Genomic DNA, 21,389 nt, shown 5'->3' on the forward strand with positions numbered 1-21,389 from the left:
TGTTTTACCATCCATTGATTAGTGTTAAGTGACGGTTAAATGTGATGCCGTCTCTATTTGTTTTGTCAAATCACATTTAACCGTCAGTTAACACTAATCAATGGATGGTGAAACAGCCCCTTAATGTCATAATGTTTTAGTAGGTAAATGGTCCGGTCTGGTCTTGTAAATATATTTAATACAATCAAGACCTTACACAATTGGGGTCATTCTACCTACTTGTGCATTTCACGACCTAGACGTTTTGCTAAGTAAGTCTTTCCGAAACTTAGACAATTTCGTAATCATGGCATTAGATAAACAAGTCATTTTGCATACTTGGTCAGACGCTACTGAGACGATTTGAATGCCAAGGCTTTATGCAAGTAAGGCCTTCAGGACCCAACGTTTTATGAAATTTATGTGCGAAATAACATTGGAAATACCAGGAGCATTATGGGAAAGGAAAACACCATGAGGACATACCTGCGAAGCAATTCAATGATGTACTTAAGTGAATTTCCCGATCCGCATTGGGGTCGCGTGGTAGCAACGGCCCAAGCCCTCTCATTCTGAGAGGAGGCCTGTGCCCAACACTAGGATAATGATGATGCCTTCTCTGTGTTTATCATTAGCACATGTCAGCATGACAGACAAAGACACATGATGTCTTACTAACATGTTTAATCTTACTGAGTGTATAAATACAAATAAAATTAAAACTTAATTATATAAAAACTTAAAAACGTAAACACACTGATTAAAAATAAACAAAAATAACATATTTAAATCATACAGTTAATTTTCGGCGTGCACTTGGCATACGCATAATACATAACTTCAAAGAAGTACTTTTCTCCCAGAAACCTTTTCACCTTTCAAACACATTCTTGTACTGAAAAAATCCCTTTGTACCATTAGAACTTGATTTTCTTGCCTTTTTACCCGACTGCAAGGAGTAGTAAGGTTTTTTGTAATATAATCCTGGGACCTAACTTGGACTGGATATTATTAAAAAAAAATAAGATTCTTTTTTCAATTAACAATTTATACTTTATTTACATTCGGTCGTTATTTTTAGTGTTAATTGGTCCTTTTGGTCCAATTGGTCTTAAAGTACGCCAGGGCTCACGAGGATATTTTTGTAGAAGATTCAAAGTAAATAATAGAAGTTAAAAAGATATCACGTGCGTTTCTTAATATATTATCTAATTTTTTTATAAATATCATGGGACACTTGACGCCAATTAACTAGTCCCAAACTAAGCAAAGCTTGTACTATGGATACTAGGCAACGGATAAACATACTCATAAAGATAAATACTTACTTAAATACATATTAAACATCCAAGACCCGAGAACAAACATTCGTATTATTCATACAAATATCTGCCCCGGCCGAGAATCGAACCTGGGACCTCAAGCTTCGTAGTCAGGATCTCTAACCACTTGGCCATCCGGTCGTCTAAAATTCCGAGTGAAGGCTAACCCAGGACTAAGTTTTAGTAGTTGTACTTTTCTCTCTGTGTTACCTGTTTTCTGTATCGCTTACCTATTTACTATTTTTGGTGTACAATAAAGAATCATTGTATTGTATTGTAAGTAGTGTACGGTCATCGCCCAGGATTTTTAACCGTGGACATTGCCAGGTTGCCAAGTCTAGAGATATGAAATCTATTTAGGGCGTTCATCACACAACGTAAATAAAGACGAACATGTAATTTTAGGTATTCCCATAGGAATTTAGTTTTATTTATATTTACATTTATATATTTAATTCAACAGCCAGGTGTAATGGTTTACGCGAGCCAAGCCGCGAGTAAGAACTAGTTATTTCATAATGACCTTAGTATTTACCAGGGAAGGTTTACTTTAGGAATTGAAATTCATAAGTTCATAAAACAGCATAGCCTTAGCGTTTAATCTGTTGTCCAGATAAAAATTAATAATCGCCTCTACTGCCAAGATAATAAAAGTGTTTGTTAGTGATTTTGAGCTCTATGATTGCTCATTCACCTCTGCTTTTAACTGTGCAGTCGAGGAAACTAAAGATTGGAACTTTGTCATAGTCAATTTCACGATAATGTCTTTGGCAGATGCATGAATTTCAACATGCCATTTGCAGCGTAAAGTTTCCACGCTGGTAACTTCCGTTACCGCTATTCTGCTTCTTCTGACTGTACTTAGTTTCTTGTTTCCAGTAAAAATCTATCTTTAAACGAAACGACTTGTTACTTCTCTAAAATTTACATCTCAACCCTCTTACATAAGGAATGTACAGTCGAGAGCATATCTATACAGCTACAGCTGCAAATAAATGTATATATCGACTTTATGGTTTATGACATAAAGGTGTAATACTTGAATGACCGAGCTTCGCTCGGGCTAAAACTCGGTGACAGCGTTTTCCCAGAGATAAGACCAAGCTAGATCGACTTTTCATCCCCGAAAATCCCCATATTATATACCTTCCAAATTTCATCGAAATCCTTGGAGCTGTTTTGCTCCAACGATTGCTTGTTTAAAGGTATTAGATAAATAGATATTTTTGACATCTTAACGTAATAATATTTATGATCTTGGCTGTAGTAGAGGGACAGACAGAGCACAACGAACTTTGGTATATGCAAAACTCTGTCTAAAAGTGTTAAATAAGCGTTGAATTATTAGCTCAAAAGTGGGTATAGGTTCACGATGACGCGTGCCGTGGTTCTTACTACAATGTCATCAATGTCTAATTTTGTCAAAATCACGCGTCTTTGTGACGGCACTAGGTATAAGAGGGTACATTTTTAAGGAAGTTTTATAACGGTTAAAACAGTAAAATCATGTCTTAAACTTTCGTGATTTTCACTCATAGTCAAAACACCACGCACAGGACTTATCACGCTAACACACACGAGTAATATTTACATCGACGTTTCGGCAACATTACAGTGGCCATGGTCGAAACGTCGAGGTAAATATTACTCGCGTGTGTTAGCGTGATAAGTCCTGTGCGTGGTATTTTGACTAACAGTAAAATCACTCAATAATGTTTCTAATATCACGGAAAAAGAATCACCGTTGACATTTTCTCACATCAGGTGCTTTAGGATAATATTTACTAAATTATTTCAGACACTAAGTACTTCTTTAGGATCCATCTGGAGGTATATGGTACTGTTATTAACCTCTTAAGGCTGTCTAGTTTTGCAATTTTCCCACTCTAATATATTTTAATCCTTCTCTCTACAATCCATACCCTTACACTTGTCAACTTCAAAAGTAAAGCGTAGTCTATAGTAATATCAATCTTAACACGCCTTGCTTAAGTCGATATTACAATCCAACTGTAGCCGAATGCATATGTTTTAACTACAGGCTGATTATTGAATGAAACGAGACATTCATTTACTGCCCGAGATATGTTGGTGATTAAAACTACAGGGTGTTTATACAAACTCACCGGTGTAAACACTGTGTTGCACTTGTCACGTATAACACGCGATCGATATGACGCTACGCGTGCGTCTAGCCTCGGAGTCGGGTAGCGACTGAGGGTGGAACACCCTGTAGGGGTTGTATTTGTAAAGTTGAAAATGAAGCGAAGGCTGCTCATTGTTTTTGTTTGGATTTGAGGGTATTTGTAAAATTTAATTGCAATTTATGGGAATGTAAGGCTCGAACTATATTTTTAGGAGTGTTTACACGATGTTTGTGTATCAACGCGTGTCTACAGAGTTTAAGCCAAACATCTGTATATGTACCAAGATACATCTACAGTGCATACAATATATTGATTGATTTATTTGTTCAAGCACTCATTAGTCTATGATACTAGTGCAGATTAAACAAAGCCAAAAACAACGTTAGCTAACGTTACAGTGTAATAACGTAAAATAACAATTTTACATAATGTAAATTGTCACAAATTAAATTTAGAGCACAGACTAATTGCACTCCCGTTTCTAAAGAGCAGGTTATAGAGGTAACAACCAAAGTGAAGTGTAAGGAAAGTTATAGCGCAATAGAGTCTTTATTTTATAAAGAACTAGCTGTTGCTCGTAACTACGTCCGCGTAGAATTCTTTTGTCGCCATCCCGCGGGAACTATGTAATTTTCCGGGATTAAAACTATCCTGTCCTTCCACGGGACTCAAACTATCTGAATACCGAATTTAATGTCTTTGAATGTAGGCAATCAAATTTGAAGTGTGTGGTTATTGATCAGGTAATTAGACTGCTAGTCATAAAAAATAGGCCGAAGTGCCAGTCCGTCTCGCGCTCTGAGGGTTTTGTACAAAAGAAAAGCCAGAAAAACGGACCAGCAACGAAGTGACAATGTAAGAACTTCTTCGTTTGATGTATAGAATGCTTATCATTGTAAACAATATAGCATTTAAAATTTAATTCTCATGTTTGATCACGTTTCTAGCACGATTTACACGGGTTTTAGTTTTGAGGCTCTAAAATATCCTAGTTTTACCTTAATTCCGTTGCCAACATCACGTAAGACAAACTATCAATGTAATAACCATTATGAACCTATCAAATGATGCTTAGGAACCACAGCTGTTTCCAAAACTCTTAACGCCAAAAGGAAGTAAGAACCTTTGCAGTTTCATTTACTTACGACCTTTTGCTGCAGAAGGGGTATGATTCACGGTCAGCCGGTTTGGGAAAATAATTTCACTTTGTTTGTTGCCCCCCAGAGGTGAGGGAGGGGCTATAACTCTGAGCGGCTTTGCAGTGCCGGCAGCCTAATATTGAGTAGGTAAATTGTAAAGCTGAATAGATGTAGAGGGCAAACATGGACCAAGCGAGGGTCGGGTATTTTACGGACACAAAGTAAGAAGGGAGATAGTATCTTTGAGAAGTCGTGTCAGGTTAGTTGTTTGAACTATGGCCTCTCTAGCATAGCGTAGGTTCGAAACAACACATTTGGTAACATCTGGTAGCTTAGTGAAGTTGCGTTGCTCTAAAGAGGAACTCTGGTTCAGTTCAAAACGCAACAGCGTAGTGTGGTGGTGGTGACAGATAGGTTGCGGGTGAGCAAGGTAATTTTTATAGTAAGTACATTGATATGGACCTCCGCAAAGTACCTAATCATTGTTTCAATAAATGAAATTTACGAACTAAATAGCATTTATACAACAAGTTTATTAAAGAAATACCAACATTGCATTAGCAAGTATGACATTCAAGTCACTCCGTAAACTATTCGCCTTAGCAAGCGATGCTATCAACACGCAAGTCTGTAATAAAATTGATAAATGTACAACATGGCTTGTCTGTGCGCATGCGAGGCGTGAAATTACAGTGTTCTGTTTACGAAAATGCGAGAATTACGATCTGATAACAATTTGTTTGGGGGAGGCCAGTGTCCTACAGTGGATATCTTACGTTAAGTCATTTAAAATTGTTTCCATAGAATTTTTTGAGGAATTAACACCTTTAGGGTACTTTCAGGTGTCCTAGAAACTTGAAATTTGGTATAAAGACAGCACAATCAATAAGAAAAGTCTGATTTTATTTTCTATCTTTCTATCTAGATATTACCTTACACTGGGTAGGTACATTTTGCCTAGAAACAGGGCTCTGCTAACACGGGATATTCAATTTATAGATACCTACCTGATTGCTAGATACTAGTTGCATTTCATTATTTCAGACGATATATTTATTAATAAACAAGATATTTTGCCGAGTCATTTGATCTTTTGTACATAAAATAGCAGTAAATCGCTTTCTAGAGCCAGACAGCCTTTCGCTGCAGGCTAAAAGCACCCTGCGTGACCCATTGTGTATCTTAAGAAAAGTTTTGGTTAACATTGGATGAAAAAGAAATAATAGGAATTTTAATATACAGCAGTTAGGTACTTTTGCTGGTAGGTAAATATTCAGAAAGTTTTGTGCAGTTTGAAAATTTTCATAGTTTTGGCCTGATGTTACCTGTAGAAGTTACATTTACTCTGGAACTTCCCAACTTCCTTTAGCTGTTTCAACATATCTACTAGATTATTGAAATAGACAGACAGATGTAATAAATAAATTAAGGTTTTCAGACTTTTCTTGTCGGTTGTGCTATAAGAGCTATCTTATACTTATATACCGAATTTTAGGTCTTTAAAAGAACCTGATGCAACTAGCAAAATGATCCCCATTAAGTGTTCCGTTTTTTCTTTACAAGTGGGGAACCCTTAAAATGAAAAGAAAGGTGTGGGCGAAAAAATAAAGGATAATATTTATATATCTCATATTATTCGATCTGAGCTTTGCCCTTTCCAGTACTCTCAAAGTAGTAGTAGATGAGATCCAAATCAAATTATCCAAAACCAGGTGATGTCCAGTCGTTGGGTTACCAAAATAAAGTACTCCCCAAAGAGCTCTGGGCAGGAGTCCTAGATTGCCTAGCTTTACAGGCTTCGATGGTCATGTAAATTGAAAATATTTTTACCAAGTTTTACCCGTGGTTTTGCTTGCATTAACGATAAGCTAAGTGAAAATTTTCATTAAAATCGAGCGTCCCCCCCCCCTCTAAAATCAAAAAAAGGGGGGTGGAAAAATTTGAAAAAAATCAGTATATCAAACTTTCAAGGAAAACTATAACGGCTAAGTTTGCTTCAGAATTATTAGTAGTTTTACTCTTAAGTAGCAGCCTAGGGTATAATATATACCTAAACTTGGAAGATTCCGTATAAAATAAATAAATATTACTTATTTTTTTCGTAATGGCTACGGAACCCTATTTTGGGCGTGTCCGACACGCTCTTGGCCAGTTTTTGTTAAGAGTCGCATGGCGCATGCAACTGTGCTGAATGATATTTCCGCAAATCTTCCTTTCTCCCTCGAAAAGCCTTGAACGGAAAAGTTGCACTTTGATCCCTCTCGTCGATTATAATTTTAACTACCTATTTTAATTATGTATTTTTTTTTGTGTAAGTACCTTTACTATTTTATTTTAATCCTAGTTTTAATTTTAATTTTATCTTTGATTATTGTACGCCTGTCGGCAAAACATAATGTTGCATGCCAAACTTTTCCACCACAGTAATCAGTTATACATATCAATGAACTAAAAGAATTAACCCCTCTAAAGTAGACTTTTCAGCGTAATCACGGATTCAAGTGTTAACGCCCAAGATGAAAATAATTTTACTCCCGAGTGACCCATACAACTTTTCACACCGAGTATGACGAAAATTGAAATAAAACAATTTTAAATATAATTAAAGAGCAACCAGCATAGAAAATGGTGTCGTTTTACGATTTATCAAATTCAAAAAATTGAATTTGCAAAAAAAACACTTAAAAAAGCCTTGAACAGAAAAGTGCAAATTGATCCGTCTCTTCAGGGAGGAAAAGTTACTTTTCTGAATGAGAGGTGTGATTCTTTTATTTAAATGCATACAAACGTTTTAGGTGTGACCACACAACTCGCACGCATGCACGCACGCATGATCGTAAGCAAGCGCATTCTTGTAGATACTACAGTTACTAAGCTGGCTCAAGAGACAAGTGTAAAGTGTACATATTTTTAGGTGTTCAAATAATTTTACTAGATTTTTCATTGGACTACACCAAAAGATACTTTTGAACTGCAATATACGCACTTTTACTTAAAGAAATTAAAGCAAGTGACGCTCCAAGCGATCGGAACTCGACCCGAGTTCGAAGTAACAACTTGAAAACTAATAATACGAGTTCTGTATCGATTTTTACAATATTTCTCAAGTTAAGTTTGCTCCACACTGTACCGAACAAAATATAATTTAATGTTCAAAGATTACTGTGCGATTGCATTTTTGATAGTTAATCTTCACAAAATGTTTTACGAAATGTGAATACCCTTCATTTCTACTAGTACCCACGGCCGCTACAATGTGGCTGAAATGTTGAAATATTTTTTTTACGTGACGTGATTATTACTGATTATATGTCGCGTATTGGTACATAATTAACTTCAGTATTCTAGGTCTAGGATTTGGGCTGAACGTTGGTAAGACAGTCACAAATTATCTTTTTACAAGCTTTTATATAACTCCGTTTGTATGTTTGTTTATATATATACGTTGTGGTTTCATTATTTACAAATCCAATTGAGCTGAAATTTAGATGGTTCGGCCTGATTTTCTCCGCAGAAGGGAACTTTTCAACTGTTTGTGATATGATATCGTCATGAAACTTGGTGCGGCTGTGTAGTTTAGATGACAAAGCAAATACAATGACTTTAATGTACACCAGAAATAGTAAGCGACACAGAAAACACAAACAGACACAAAAACAGACGCACAGAACAAACAGACAAACAGAAAAACGATTTTTTTACAAATGTTATTAAATTCAATATTGAACAGAAGTTAATTATAATTTAGGAACGGAGCTGAAAAACTTCTTAGACGTGACAATGTCGCAAACGTCGCCAATTGAATTATCAGGTCAGTAAACTCGAATTTAGTTCTCCAGATGCTAAGTTCACTGTTGCGGAAGGCTGATGTCACTTCAAGATGTTTTGTTTCATCACAAATTAAGTAAAACAAGTAATTCGTTTGAAAGCTCTACGCCCCTAATCAAAAGTATACCGTAACCTATAAACTAGGTACTACAAAAGTAATTATCATCGATCACGCAAAATAATTCAAAATTTTCTCGTCGAAAAGCGAAAAATACATTCAAATTTTAAAAAGAAACCTGCGCACATGCGTGTTCATTCATTAAGACAGTGGCGCCATTATCATGACATATTGCTACGTTCGCGTACTAAATATGGCATATGTTCCACGGTCCCAAGCGGAATCATCTTTTGTAACACCGAGGCTGCTTTGAAAGTTCAAAAAAATCGACAGTAGTTTGTAAAGTTCAAACTTTTAAGCTGTTAAGAGTTGGGCCTGAGCGCACCACGACTTTCAACTTCTCAAAGTATCGTATTTTAATTGTTTTTCTTTTGTATCTTTAGATGAGAATTATTTGCGGTTAGATACTGTGATTTGGATAAAATTCGTTATATTCAACAGTGTAGAGACTGGTTTATAATACACAAGCTGATGCCTGTGGCTTCGCCCCCGTTCCAGTTAATTTGATAAGCTCAAACCTTGTCCTAACAATAACGAATACAACAAAAAAATAATTATCCAATGCGGTGCCGTCGTTCGGAAAAAATGTGCGTACATACATTTCGGCCATTCATTTTGATTTATAAAGATAGATAGATAAAACATCATATCATACCAGCCTATATACGTTCCACTGCTGAGCACAGGCCTCCTCTCAGAACAAGAGGACTTGGGCCATAGTTCCAACGCGGGCCCAGTGCGGATTGGGAACTTCGCACGCACCATTGAATCGCTTCGCAGGTTTGTGCAGGTTTCCTCACGATGTTTTCGTTCACCGCAAAGCTCGTGGTAAATTTCAAATGTAATTCTTCACATGATTTTCGAAAAACACAGAGGTGCGAGCCGGGGTTCGAACCCACGCCCCTCTGCTTGAGAGGCGATAGGCCAAACCACAAGGCCACCACAAGCCAAAACAAGATAGATAATATTGAGATAAGAAATATTTAAGCAGATGGTTGTGTTAGTTTGACTGAATACACGCTGCAATTGTTTTCACAAGAAATTTACACATAAAAAATATTGTCACGCCTTTGACACTTTGACAAGGTGAGAAACGGAACCTTATTTCGGTCGCTAAGTTGTCCGTCTATCCATCTGCCAGTCTGTCTGTCACAAGGTCATATCTCAAGAACTGTAATAGACAGACAGCTAAAATTTACAGCTCGCTTATATATGTATGTATAGCTGCAAAAATAGAAATGAGCATAGGTAGGTACAGTCAACGTCATAAATAAGTGATCGCTTTTGTACCTTGTCACTTTAACGTCATGTTTGAAAAGCCATACGAAATTGTGTAACGACTGAAAGCGACAAGGTACCAGCACCAATATCTGATACGACAAATCGTTCATAAATATCTGATACGACTCTTTTTAAACATTTCAAAAATATACTACCTTTATTCTTCCGACAGCATAGTACCTTTGTAAAAGCTAACAATAAACAAAATTCATTATAGTTTTACCAAGATTAAAAAACGCGACATTTTATTAAATCAGGACGATGGATAACTAGTACAACCAAACTCTGAAAGTTTCATTTCAACTAGCGTTCAATCATTCAAGTCAAGCTCTATTATTAATTAATTGAATTCTGAAATTTCTGGAAGATGTCCTTCTTAATTTGGCATTTGAAGGGTAGCTTGCCCTTTACCCCGATCTATTTAGGGATTTAAGTTTGAGGTTTGTGGCGAATAATTAAGCTGTCAGAACAGAGTAAATACCCTGACAGAGACAAACATTCATAATAATTGAACAGCTGTATAGCACTATACTATCATCATCCCACACCATTGAATTGCCTGGCAGGTTTGTGCAGGTTTCCTCACGATGTTTTCCTTCACCATAAAGCTCGTGGTAAATTTCAAATGTAATTGCACACATGAAAAATAACTCAGAGTTGCGAGCCGTGGTTTGAACCCACGATCCTCTGCTTGAGAGGCGATAGGTCAGTCCAATCACTAGGCCACACGGCTTTTACTAAAAACGAGCAAGTGGGTCTCCTGATGGTAAGAGAGCACCACCGCCCATAAACATCTGCAATACCCCTGGTGTTTGCCAACCTAGAGGCCTAAGATGGGATACCTCAAGTGCAGTAATTTCACCGGCTGTCTTACTCTCCACGCCGAAACACAACAGTGCAAGCACTGCTGCTTCACGGCAGGATTAGCGAGCAAGATGATGGTAGCAATCCGGGCGGACCTTGCACAATACCACCTGAGTATATCGGAACTACCTACCACTATATCGGAAATGGTGGCACTTTTACTGAAAATAAATTCACTTTTTTAGAACGTCCTAAGTGCCTTCTTTCTAAAAGCCAAAGATTATTCATTGTACCTATACCTAAAAGAAATCTAAAACCATGTTTACTGAGAGATTATACAAAGTAAATATTTCCAACACAGTTCTTTAAAACACTACAAATCCTTTTAACCACTAAAACGTATCACTTGGAGACAGCAAAAGCCCCAAGCGCCGCTTATCGCTCGAGAATAAGTCCCTTTTTTCGGCTGTAGCAGGCCCTGTACTACGAAGTGCAAAATTTGAACTTCGTATCTTGCCGTCCCGCTGACGCTTATGTTATTTAATACGAGAGTGAGAGGGACACTACGATACGAACTTCGATTTTCGGATTTCGTAGTAGCCCCCCTATTTAAAAAGCGGCAGCGAACATTATCGTGTCAGCCATTCTAGTTGCTGTAAAACAGAAACAAAAACGGCCACGCGGCGGTAACAAAAAATGCCAAGAGCGAGTAGAGTAGCTTTGTAAAAATCCTTTCATCGTTTTCAGTGTTTTATTATCTGCATTATCATATTATCTGTCTCGCAAAGCCTAGTCAACTTTATTGTGTAAAGTTTATTTAACAACACCCCGCATCATGAAAAAGACGAATGAAAATTATCACCCCTTCATACGGTAAGTAATCTCCCTTGAAATAAGTTTTTGGTAAAAATTTCATTTTTAATGCAAGCTTTTTTGCTGACTGTACTTTTTGTTGACTGTACTTGTATTGTCACCCAAACTACATTTACATACCAAATTTCAAGTCGATGCCATTAACCCTTGAAGAGTTCCGTCCTGTGGAGACGTTCCTGGCTGGACTACCAGGATGTCACTACCAGATTATTATATTTTTATGCAATTTAAATACTACACAACTACACAAAATTTCAAGTCAATCCAACCACTGGAAGTTGGTCGAATTTAACATGCAAGATTTGATTACAGACAGAGACGACGGGACAGGTAAAACTAAATTCAATGGTGACTTGGGAAACGTGGCCAACCGTACACCCTCAGTAATTCATAATAGATCGTCCACAATATTTAGGTAAAATTCCCACACTTTTAATCACTGTGTGGCGAGGAACTTAGTACCTAAATGTTTTGTTATAATTCTACTTGATTTCTAATTCGACACTCGAAATTTTCGCTAGCCAGTTGCATTTCGCCGTTTGTAGGTATACTTGTCGAAAATAAACTGGTGATAATTTACTTTTAACAGGAGTGTATTTCTCGAGTAACTGCATATTACTTTAGTGAGTGACAGTTCTGAGAGTAGCGTAGTATAAAGCCTCATAATCTCATCAAATGTTTCCAAAACTAAGGTGTAACTTAGCTCAGGTACGCTTATTTGTGTAGCCATACGGTCTCAGAGCGCAAATTTAATTAGTAGTTTCGGAGTAATGTTACCAACGAAAACTGTCGTGTCAGCGAAACTGTTCCAAACTCGCGTGAATTATATATTAAGAGACGTATATTATGTATCTGTTTGTTATTAATAGGATGAAATACAACTTTAATAAAAACGTTGCTTAAAAAGATTTATAATTAACAAAAACTTTAACCGACGTCGAAAAACCGTGAAAATAATTTTCTATCCGTTTGAAGTAGTTGTCTCAGCATGAGCCAACAGAGTGGATCTATACTGCCATCTTAATGTAATGTAATAAAATATTGCAGAAATTGTGCTTTAAGTTTCACTTGTGTAGTCTGCAATTGTATAAACACACAAAAAAACTTGTCCGCGTTAATAGCAAGAGAGGCGGAAAAATATCAAAACATGGCTTTTCTAAGGAAACATATACAATGCCTATTCCGCCTATTACGAATTTTGTGGAATATACTAATTCAAATGAACATTCTGCAGACCTACATATTTCCGAAGTTTTATTATAAGAGAAAAATAACAAAGCACAAAACAAGCTAAGTTGTTATTTAAAAAGTTGGAATGGCCGCATCAACTTAAGAGGCTAAAGATTAGCCAGCGTCGGCTTTTCTAATTGGGTTTTATCAAACAAGAACTTTCCTTCTGCTTCGGGACGTAAATTGTGCCCTATTTTTCCGGGAGAGCAAAACATAACTAACAGAAAAAACAGAAAGAATGTAATGAGTACGAGTTACAGATGCCAGACAACGAAATTCAATCAAGTATTGTACCCACATATAATACAACAAGCTGTACCTAAGCCACTGCTTCGCCTATGAAAATACTTACACGAGTAATATTAACAATTGCCATAGAAAGTTAACGTCTAAGAGGTTTGCCTACAAAAGATCACGGTAATATTTTAGCATACATGTTTTTTTCTTTTTAAAGATCTGGATTCGCGTATCCCTAAGTTAAAAATCGCTCTAATTGTCCTCTTTTGTAACATGAAAATTGATTCCATGTCTGCAGATCCCCATAAACTTATACCGTACGAACACGTAACAATTAATATCTAGTGTTAAGTGTAAATAACGTTGAATCCCTTCATTTTAAACTAAGAAAACAAATGAAAAACAACAAGTCGTCAGCGCGGTGTATCATTATTATCTGCACCACCATCAGAACACTGTTTTCCAAAACAGTGCCTATCAGATCAGGCAGTACTCCAAGAAGGCACCAAAGAACTTATCTGATACTGGCACGGCCGGAGTTCGCACTAAGATAGACATTTATTGAAATTATAGCGCCGTATCTTTTGGGACATCTTCACCCTTTTCGGGATAGAATTTAATAGGTCACAGGGTTGAGTTTTGGTATAACGGAGCGGTAGTTTCTATATTGAGAGCTGAAATAGGGATATGGTCTTAATGCGATTTGGACATTTACGATTTTCTAATGTTTGTTAGATCCTATAAAAACAAAGAGACCGGTGTTGACTTCGATATTTTTAAGTAGTTACTATAATATCACGTTACCTAGTATAAATATTCACACAGTAAACATATTTTTCATATTTCCTCTATAAAACACAACAAAAAGCTTCCTCAGTGAATCATTACTTAGTTGTTACAATACCTACTGCAGATTCTTGTTAACAAAGTTAATAACAGGATATTTCTGACTTACTCAATGTTTTTTGTTTATAATTAGGAAGCTATCTTCGCCGGGTCAGATTAAGTCCGACAAATTTAACGCCAGGGCCTTATAAAAAGGGATCGGGACTCGGATCGGGCCCTCCGATATCGTTCCGATGAATGAATAATATTTGTGACGAGAAATTCGACTGGACCACATTCTGAAGCGACCGAAAATTCCAAGTTTCTTCGTTAGATAAAATCAGACGATATTTTATTAAATTCCACTATAGTAACATTGACAATATATAATACACGTTATATATAATAACTCTATGCAGATAATTTAAAACGTTCAATTAGTATGATATTTATTTTAATTAACATCACGTTATAATAACACTCATTAATTTCAAATTGTACACCTACCTATCTAACCATGAAGGGTTCGTAAAATACGAGCAAAATTCATCATTCATCATTTCAATGCTTGTCATAATTATTATAATACTTCATTTCAATCGATTTTTCTCGCATTTTACGATCCCTGCCTATAACAAGCCTATAGCAAGTGGCGAGTTGTCGTTCACTGTGACGTTCTAAGAGGGAGGCCTTTGTTCAGCAGTGGACGGAATGGACGACTTCCGGCTAATGATGATGACGATGAACACATGGAACTGCTACCAGAAAATAAGCGGTCGTATTGTTTAACGCGCCGACATTCGTGACCGCATTCCATCTCTTTCAACCCCCGTCTTATACCGGTGTGATAGAAAGAGTTGGTGAAACTATTGTGATTCCAAGGGTGTTATAGACTTAGCCTCTGGTGAGGTTATAACATGTTTTCATCGTCAAATTGATAGTGAAAAGGTTCCGCCCTAATACACTATCACTCTCTCGACTGTACCAACATCATTAGCATCAGCTACATGTTTTCATTACATAATTATGAAGTTACATACGAAATGTGAATAAATCATATTAAATATGACGATTACATAGAGTCAGCTAAGCCACGCGTGAGTTAATGTTATGAAGCTTGGCAATTTTGGCATGCCATAGAGAATGGAACTGCGAGGTCACTTCGTTAGTAAACGCTTATATTTTATAGCCTTAGGACGAAAACGTGATCAAGTCCAGGAAGATGTGAGTAAAAATTAAGAAAATCTTAAACGTTATCAAGGCAACAAACACAAATTAATATGTGGCGAAGTTTATAAAACAGTAAAACAATATTTTCGCTACTTAGTAACCATAGGTGTAAGACAGCTACGCTAGCTGCGTTTGGTTCAGTGGTACTGCAAAGTAACGCTGGTACGACAGAATTTAAAATAAATTATTAGATGCATTTTAAAGTCAACTCAAACTCTTTATTGCGTTAAATGTTTTTTGTGATACACGAAGATAGTGGAGAATCGAAAGATTTAAGACCCCTTTTCATCACTCTTTATTTAGCTCCTATTATGATACGCGACGCCTGGAGTGGAGACCTCGTGCTAACACCCGCGGTAGAGGACGACCACCAAAAAGATGGACAGATGATATCCGGCAACAAGCTGCCGTAAACTGGATGCGAGTGGCAATGAATAGGCAAGACTGGAAAAGTATAGAGGAGGCCTATGTCCGAAGACGGGCGCTATAAGGGCTGTTATAGATAGATAGATAGATAGATAGATGATACGCGATATATATGTGATATGCCAACTGAGTTATTTTTTTTAAATAGCTGATACTTAACATTGCAACTCTTACAAAGCTACAAAGCAATACCCGCTCTACTCGTAGCAAACAATTAAGTGTCGTTTGAATTTAAACCGGGCGTTTACTTGCAAAGTGAGCGATCTGTGTGTTATAGAGCATTTAAACCAAGCACATCTAATAAGCAATGAAAACCGGCATTCGCATATGCGGGTGAACTTAGCATAAATCTGCTAAGGGCGCTTAATGTCAGGAACAATTTAAACAAACGCTGCGTACCGCGTTAATGTAATATTCAAAGAGAGAAACTTTATGATTTTTTTTTTGGGAAATTTGTATTTATAGTCCGAGCTAAAAATGTTTAAGCTTCTGTGTTTGATTGGAGGAAAAATCAATTTCTTATACATTTTGTAGACGTCGTTATCAAGACGTCAAAAATATTGGGTGCGTATCTAGTCGCATAGTTGTCGAAAGTCATAATGTATTGTTTGTCATAATTTTTGTTACTTACAATTTTTTCGTAAATTACAAAAAATGGTCTCTAATGGGTAAGGTTTGTTTTGTAGCAATTCTGAACAATTAATAAATTCAGAAAAAAAGAATTATGATAAATAAACATTACAATTTAAAATACGTTAATTAAAATCTATAAAAATACAAACTGAAATATAGATGCACAGAAAAACCAGAAAATTAGACCATCACTGGGAATCGAACCCGGGTCCTCGGTATACCGTACCGCGTGCCATACCACTACACCACTGATGGTCCACCACGGTTTTTTCTGTGCATCTATATTTCAGTTTGTATTTTCAATTTAGGTTTTACGGGTGACCGTAAAAGTAAAAATTTGGAATTGAAATAAAAAATACAAAAAGATTCCAAAAAACCAATCTTAAAATCTATAGGTTCACTTAAATATCTTAGAATTAATAAAAAAAATGTTAACAAATAGTGTACAGAATTAATAAGAATTGCAATTGTTTATTAATTTCGCAATTAAAATTAATGTAGCCTTCAAGCTACTAAAACTTTTAGCATCAAAAGAATCATACGACTTAATTTCGTTATAAATTTATAACGAACATAAATTCATCATGGCAGCCTGGAGCACGGATCATGTCTGCTTTCAAACTGAAATAAAAGTCACTTTATAATTCGAAATATATAAATTAGTTGATCCTCAGCCGTGCGTTTCAATCAATGTCGATTAGAGACATTACAAACGATTAAAACGACGTTCTAAAACGGCTTAAAGCACATTTCTAATTAGTCAAAAGCGACTTTATTCTTGTTGTCTTAGGTTTTGAAATTGGATGCAATGAAAATGTTACATGCGTAAACGATGCGTACCGTTGTAACAGTCTGTCGTACTACGGCGCGTCGAATACTAGACTTCCTTGATCTAATTGAGGACCATCTATATTTATTTTAGGTCGGGGCAATAATGTCCTTCAATAATAAACTTTACAAATAATTGTTCGTGCGTTAGTTCGCCGAATTGATGCGCTAAATGTAACAGGCCAAAAGGTAGATTGGAATTGTAACATCATCATAACATGTGACCAACTCAAGACTACTAGACGTAGGTCTTCAGTGAGGATTTGCATTTGATTGGGTTTGTGCTAACCACAGACAACTACTTTCTGGTACTGTAAAACCATCATCATATCATCTTTCTAGTAATTCTACTAATAATATGTATTATAAATACGGAAGTTTGTAAGTTCGTGCGTGCGTGACTTTATTTCCACCTACTGTACGCTATTATAATAAGATTTGGATGAAATTTGGTATTTGTTTGGATGGAAGCTGGACGTTTGAAATAACACAAGAGCTATTCTCGATATTCCCGCGGGATCTACGGGAAACCCCAATGAGTAATCTCAGATCATCAAAGGGCTGTAAATAGTGGAAGTGAATTAATTTTCTTCACTTTTCCCAGAAAATAATTCTATCTGTATTTCATAGTCGGCCACGAAAATGTGAGACCATAAAGATGGGATTTGAGTCAAACCATACCAAATCAGAGTTCTCAAGTCTACATAAATCAGATGCAAGAAACAACCCTTTAAGCGAGTTGCGTACTATGCGTACCACGCAAGCCTTAAGCACTCCATTCACGACCCGGCCGCTTATTAATAACCCCAATAATGCGCGTATTGTAGTGAATGCTAGATTTATGACAGTTGTTGTTGGGCATTGAGGAATTAATCGATAGAGCGGAAATGCTATATTAGGATTTGTTTAAAAAAAACCTCGCCAAATCGCGGCGTCTGTTGCATTCTGATTACCTGGAACTCGAGCAGCACACTCGATATGGGCAAGCAGATGTTATGATTGATATTGATAGAAAAAGTTGTCACTGCTTAGTATTTACATAAATAAATAAACAAAAATAGATTGGAGAAATATATGTTCGTGCATCATTTCAGAACGGCTGCATCTAGCTGGTTTATTAAGTTTGGTTATTTTGTTGCTTTTTCTGTAATTTCAGGAGAAGGTTTGTGGATAAAGGATTTTTTTGAAATAAATAAATAAATATCACGGGACAATTCACACCAATTGACCTAGTCCCAAAGTAAGCTTAGCAAAGCTTGTGTTATGGGTACTAAGCAACGGATAAATATAATTATATAGATAGATACATACTTAAATACATAGTAAACACCCAAGACAAAAAATTGAAAAATTGTATTGTAGTTGTGTTGTAGTTGTTTTTTGTGCAGTTGTATTGTAGAGTGATAAAATCGGACTTAAAAATCTCCGTACAAAAATTGAGTGAGTAACAGGTATTGTTTATTATGTGGGGTTCAATAACGTGTCATAGTATATTATACTGTGTTGCAGAATGAAGGATTCTTTGACAGGCTAGTATAGTGAGGCCTATTTGGTAACTTTGACGTTTGTGATTGGTTTTTCGGAGTCTTTTTGTATTTTTTCATCACACTTGCTCGTAAACAGTGTCGTAACATGCAGCTACCTTGGCTGCAACCCCCCAAATAAAACCTCGACCTTAATGTGCTTGTCATAAAACCCGTGGTCGTAAATGAGTCATTGCCGTACACATTTTCTTGCCATGAAGCCCAAGGTCGGTAAATGAGTCGGTGCCCGTACTGATGGCGCTGCGCGCGCTGCTGCAGGACTACATGGACCACTACATGCACACGCACGTTGCGGCGCATGCGAGTGCCGAGGGAGGTAGAGGGCGACGTTGCCAAGAGCACAGCCTAAGGTATCGCCAATATTTGGAAAAATATATTTTTTCTTTTACAAATACAAAATTTTACTTGCAAATGTTATGAAAAACATTGTTAGTCGCACGGGCGGTACTAGATTACGAACATCGACTCATTAAAGCCCTCAGTCTTCGACTTCGGGCTTCTAATTCTCGTTCGTATTTTATTTACCGCCTTAAGACACAATGTACTATTTTGTTTCAACTCCAAATTTCTTACTTTTACGGGTATCCCGTGAAACCATATCGAAAAGCTGCTTAAGTCGCGTAGTAGAAATAAGCAACCTGAGATATGTATGCATAGGAAAAAATCGTGTCTAGATTCCTGTCCAGCAGTGGTGTAGGGGTTATAGCACGCAGCACGGATTGCTGAGGTCCTGGGTTCGATTCCCAGTGCTGGTCTCTTTTTCTGGTTTTTCTGTGCATCCGTGTCTCAGTTTGTTTTTTTGATATTTGACGTTTGTGTCACGTTTGTGGTTGGTTAATTAACTACAATAAAATAGCCAATCACAATAAAGACTGCAATGACAAACGGAATTCAAGATACTAACGCCATTTAGCAATTGGATAACCCGTACCCTACTCCACTGAAGAATTCCTCTATGTTGTTGGGCCAACGCGCGAGCTCGTGAGGGGCGCCCTTAAACCGAATCGTTATGTCTATTGTCAGCCATTTTCTGCTAATCCGACTGTATTCTTTATAGCGTGAAAGGTGTTTCGCATGTTTATAGCGAGATTATTCGTCCCTTTCTCGTCGCGTTTGTGTGAAGGGGACGCAATTTATTATGATTAATAACTGCTGCTGTCTTGGCATTAAGCATTCACACTAAGTTTTACGTTTAATTAGTAAGAAAATAAGTTTTTGTTTTATTTAACTTTATGTACAGGATGTCTCTGATCATGGGGCTTTGCATTTAAGGTTCGAATCTACTCACGAAACTAAGCTACTTTTGGTTTGTAATATTTTCAAAAAACTTAAATTTAGATCATTTATTGATCCTCAAAGTTGAATTGTCAAATCAGTGTATCGAACATGGCGGTGTAATCGCTGTTTCTTGGAACGAAGGCCTTTAAATTAATTTTGACATTTATTTGACATCTCATAGATTAACATTTACCAATGTGCTGTTAATTTTGTATTGTATCGCATACCTACACTGAAAATGACATTCAATCTGTATGAAAAAAAAATGAAATTAACAGTGATAATGTTTTTTAAGTTGCAGAACAAAACTCAATTATGCAACTAGAATTGAACCCTGGATTAACAGCCCCATGGTCAGAAACTCCCTGGTATAACTTTATATACTTATAAGTTTATCGAAAATACAAACTGAGACATTGATGCACAGAAGAACCAGAAACAGAGACCAGCGGTGGGCCTTTTTTGCTGACTATTCTTTTCGTTAATTCTATGTGCGTTGTCATCCTACTTCTACAGCGTGATTCGGGAGACGTGAGCGGGGTCAATCCTACACTCTGAGTAATTGATAAATGGATCGTTCACAATTATATTTAAGTAAAACCCCCACACTTAATTGCGAAGTGACCATGCAATTAGTTAATAATTTAATACTTTTTTATTCATAATGAAAAATAATACCGGAAAAAAGAACTTTTTTATACCAACCAAATTTAGTCAATAAATAAATCAAAATTTCTGTCAGGTTTCACAAGGTTGCTTCTCCTTTTAAATTTGCATAGCAAACAGTAATTCCTGGTGTATTTATTTCACAAGAACGTCATTACATGTAATGTATCGTAAGTATACACACTTATGTATGAAGTCAATTTACTAACATAATTTCGACACCTTCGCCAATTGGGATACTCAGGTGCAGTAATATGAATCTTCAATCTTACTGGATAGAGTTGTCAATGCTAATGCTAAGTACTAATCAAGATCAAAATCCGTTCCCTTCTGATAATTTCGTCTAATAAGACATACGAGGCTCAAGACGTCATTTTACAAACTTACACTTGTCTATCAGAAAACATACTACGACTCTTAACAGTGTTAGGTTAGGTTGAAAATGAAATGGCTTTTATTTTTGAACGGCATCATTACGAGGTAGTTGAGATAGTGCGAATGCTAAACAATTTTGGTTTTGAATCGAAATTTCGTGATCACGTTGGATAGTGTTAATTAATTATTGACGGTAATCACTTAACGGAACACTATGCGTTGATTTGGCGCCACGGGAATTGGGTTGTCGGTTGCCAACATTGTTTGTCAATTGTATTTGGGCATGGAATGACGTGGCACATTTTGAAAGGAGCTGATTTGGATGGTACTGAGAAAGAAAATGGCAATTTGAGAAAGAAAAAGGTGCCAACGGAACCCTATCACTAAACTCCGCTGTCTGTCTGTCTGTCCGTCCGTCTGTCACAGGGCTCTATCTCTTAAGTCGTAATAGTTAGACACTTGAAATTTTCACAGATTATGTATTACTGTGGCTGCTATAACAACAAACACTACAAACAGAAAAAAAAAATATTTAAGGGGGCTAATACAGCGAACGTGATTGTTATGCCATTTTTTGCTTCATATAATAACGGCAACAGGTAGACGCTTGAAATATTCACAGAATC

General features: G+C 36.6%; 1 protein-coding gene across 1 annotated transcript in view; it reads right to left on the bottom strand.

Moving 5' to 3' along the window:
- The window catches only part of LOC141426402 (pseudouridylate synthase RPUSD2-like), a 469,933-nt gene extending 466,442 nt beyond the window's left edge, over positions 1–3,491 (bottom strand). The window contains exon 1 of the mRNA XM_074085286.1: positions 3,428–3,491. The gene's annotated coding sequence lies outside the window, so the exon portion shown is untranslated. The remainder of the gene's footprint in view (positions 1–3,427) is intronic.
- Between the last annotated feature and the right edge of the window lie 17,898 nt (positions 3,492–21,389).

The sequence above is a fragment of the Choristoneura fumiferana genome, chromosome 3, assembly GCF_025370935.1.
Source record: "Choristoneura fumiferana chromosome 3, NRCan_CFum_1, whole genome shotgun sequence".
NCBI lineage: Eukaryota > Metazoa > Arthropoda > Insecta > Lepidoptera > Tortricidae > Choristoneura > Choristoneura fumiferana.